This window comes from Tigriopus californicus, chromosome 11 (genome assembly GCF_007210705.1).
Source record: "Tigriopus californicus strain San Diego chromosome 11, Tcal_SD_v2.1, whole genome shotgun sequence".
NCBI lineage: Eukaryota > Metazoa > Arthropoda > Copepoda > Harpacticoida > Harpacticidae > Tigriopus > Tigriopus californicus.
Window position 1 is genome coordinate 1,741,059 of NC_081450.1, and position 285 is coordinate 1,741,343.

Here is a 285-nt window from a genome sequence, read left to right on the forward strand (position 1 = left end):
GTTTCCGGTAGAGGACCCGAGTCTTTTCCTAAAGTCAGGTCAAGCAAAAGGACTCGTCTTGCGAAGTTTAAAGAAAAAAAATCAATATTTTCAAGATGACTCGAGCCCGGCCAATTCCTCCAACATCGAGTAAAAGACTCTAGTGCACTCGAACTTGAGTCCTGACTCGCCCTGGCGCTACTAGAAAGGTTGGGATTGTGAAATGTTTAGATTAGGTACAAAAATATTACACGTTTTCAAGAGCATCCGTGAGTGCCCACACAGTTTCAATTAGTCCGTTTCTCT